Raw genomic sequence first — 3,443 nt, forward strand, 5'->3', positions numbered from 1 at the left:
GTCATGGAGAAGAGATTCAAAGCTGCAGGAATGTGGTTTTATAGAAAAATGCTTAGAATCTTGTGGGTACATAGGATGACAAATGTGGAAGTGTTGAAGAAGATGAAAGTAAAGAAACAGCTGATGGATACTATCAGAGAGATACAGTGGAGATTTCTTGGTCATTTTCTCAGAGAGAATGATGGAATGGAGCATTACATGGTGGAGACTGAGCTGGTGGGAAGGAGAGCGAGAGGAAGGCAGAGAATGAAGATGTTCGACTGGATGAAGAAGAGAATGAACGTGCAAAGCGAGAAAGACCTAGGTGATGTTGGGGGAGACAGACATAAATGGAGGAGGAACAAGCCATGATTCGTCAACGGTATGAATATGCCATGACATAAGAGTAGAGATAGCTGTTGTAAATGCTGAAGGGTTAAATTTGACCATTTATTCCATAAAGCTAGCACATCAATAATGCGCTTGTTTCAAACAAATTTGATAAATTATTTTGTAATTTTAATTTCCTTTATACACTAATTGCTTAAAGTATATGCTGGTTTTCATGTGAACAGTTTAAATGGAGCATAGTTCAGTGACTCTTGGCATTCCCCCTCCTCCTCATCTTGTGTTATAGCTATTGATGCTACTACTACCACCAACATTAGTACAGCTATCATTACTATAACTGTCACTACTACTACTTACTACTTGTCCTCTTCTTTTTATAAGATATGGGTTGTGATTTGACAGTAGCTGTTTAGCTGCTATTTCAATCATGGCCACTGCCTATTGAGTGAAACAGGAAAAAAGGAATAAAAGATGTTCTATTAGTCAATCATATCAATACTAGTTACATGCTTTAGTTCTGATATTCATTTCATCAATATCTCTTTATCAAATATCTAAGTAATGCTTTGACATAAAAGAACACAACACACAAGCTTACACTGGTAAAAATCAACAAAGTACAACTTATACACATGCACACACACACACACACACACACACACACACACACACACACACACACACACATATATATACACACACACATACATATATATACACACACACACACACTCACGTACATTTATTTGTCTCACACACACACATATATACATACACACACACGTCCATCTATTTGTCTGCCAGTCTATCTACTAACTTGTCCACTTTAAAACATCATCATTTTAATGCTCACTTCTCCATACTTGTATGAGTTAGACAGTATTCGTTGAGGTCACTTTCTGTGATGGCATATATTGGATGGGTTATGACAGTCTGGATCAATTCTTGTTTGGAATTAATGCGCATCTAGTTAAGTCAGGGACCATGCTTTACTCATAAGTACCCTTGCTATAGAAACCATTTGTAGAGTGCAGTGGGTGCATTTTAGCTTGAGACTAGCACTAGAGTAGTTGTCTAGTTCTTGGGTCCTTTCTAGTTTATGTTATCTCTGTACATTTACCATCCACATAACAGGTAAATTTTATCACGACACTAAAATTAGAGATTTTTGATTTATCTTTGTAAAGACTAAAGTCTTCTCTCTACTCTATTATCTCTGTACATTTAAGGCAGCATGATCAGAATGAACAGAAATGAGAGTGATGAAGAGAAAACTTGGGTAAGAGGATGATAAAAAAAAAATGATAGTGGAAGGACAAGAGTAAACAGGCAGTGGAGGAGGTAATCATGGAAGAAAGACAATAATAGGCAGCTATATCATAGTTGTTGGTAAAGACATCAAATAGAAATAACAGCATGAATGACTATTTGACTAGAGAGAAAGAGTGAGTGAGTGAGTGATAGAAAGGAGATTCTCTTTCCTCTTTCTGATGATATATATATTTGACAGGCTTTTCACAGTTTCTATCTTGCAAATTCTACTCACAAACTATTTGTCAAACTAACACTCCACAACATTTACCAAAGGTGCCACACAATGAGACTACACATGGAACTATATGAGTGCTAAGTGCTCTCAACCACTATGTTTGTGCCATGCATGTGTGTGTGAATATGTATGTGTGTGCATATATGATTGTATGTGTCTGTATATTTATATGTGCATGTATATATGTGTATGTGTATATTACTAAAAAAAATCAGTTTTGAGTCACCCTGTTATTAAATTGATATTGTCTGTCTGCTATTCTAATCATCTTACATTTGTTTCCATGCTAGCTTGGGTTGGATACTTCAACAGGATCCAACAAGTTGGAAGAATATGTTGTGCTTCACTGTCTTAGTTTTCGCATGGTTTCTATGCCTGAATGCTCTTCCTAATATCAATCCCTTTAATAAGTGTATTGAGTGCATTTTTATAACACCAGCACTAGCAAGATTGCCTTGCAACTTGCAAGGATAAAGAGCCTAAAGAAAGGCTCCATGATAGAAAGGAGCATAAGAGAGTGAGTGACGGATTAAGGCAAGGTGATGAGAGAAGTTAGAGTATAATAAAAGGAACTGAAATATTGTGGGAGAGTAGCAGTGAAGAGAGCAACTTAGTAGATACTGTTGGAGGAGGGAGTGTGGAAAGAAAAGAAAAAAAGGGATTTGAAGCAGAGATATCCATTGCTATCCCACGTTATTTGGGTGATTATAAGTGAAAGGTATGAAGAAAGTGAACAAGAAAAAGAAAAAGATGAGGGTAGCAAGAATCTGGAGAGGGTCATAGAAGGAGAGATCTGTGTGTGTGTGAGTGGGAGTCAAAGATGTGAGCCAGAGATGGAAAGATGACAGTGTTGAGGTCATGGAATGAGGATAGAATAGTATGAGAAAGAGAAGTTGGAGGGTACCAGTCTTAACAGATGTAAAGTTAATGTTTTGGAGTACTGCTGAGTACATGGTTATGTGTTCAAAATCTTACTGCGACAGCCATTATGTCATGTCTCTCATTAAGACATATATCTTTGCTCTAGTTTGTCCGACAAACAAAACTAGATTCTACCATCTACTGTACAGTTGAAGAATTAAGAGTAAGAAAAACAATTATAACCAATATTTATTTTAATACAATAAAAGAAAAGAATGGATATAGTAAAAAAAAACATATATATGCACCTGTAATGTGAGCTGGATGAAATATACAAGTGGAGTGAAAAGAATAGCATGCAGTTCAATGCTGAAAAGTTTCAAGCCTTGTGCTATCAACATGCAAAACTAAATGCAGTACCCATTAAATACACTGGACCTGAGGGATTGCAACGAAGCTACACGAAGAAGATAGCCTCTATGCAGCATACAAGCTATTGGGAAAGACTCAAGAGATTAAGACTCTATTCCTTAGAGCGTAGACGAGAAAGATATGCCATAATATACATCTGGAAGATCCTCGAAGGACTTGTCCCAAACTTTGGTATTGAGAGTTACACAAATACTAGAACAGGGCGCCACTGCATAAGTGCTAAGGACTCCAAATTTGCCATCAAGATGTAGGACAAGATATTGTAATAGCC

General features: G+C 36.8%; 1 protein-coding gene across 1 annotated transcript in view; it reads right to left on the bottom strand.

The window, feature by feature from the left end:
• LOC106874910 (inositol-tetrakisphosphate 1-kinase) overlaps nucleotides 1-3,443 on the bottom strand; it is a 90,756-nt gene that overhangs the window by 68,904 nt on the left and 18,409 nt on the right. The gene's annotated exons all lie outside the window — the stretch shown is intronic.

This window comes from Octopus bimaculoides, chromosome 3 (assembly GCF_046866305.1).
Source record: "Octopus bimaculoides isolate indiv1 chromosome 3, ASM4686630v1, whole genome shotgun sequence".
Classification (NCBI taxonomy): domain Eukaryota; kingdom Metazoa; phylum Mollusca; class Cephalopoda; order Octopoda; family Octopodidae; genus Octopus; species Octopus bimaculoides.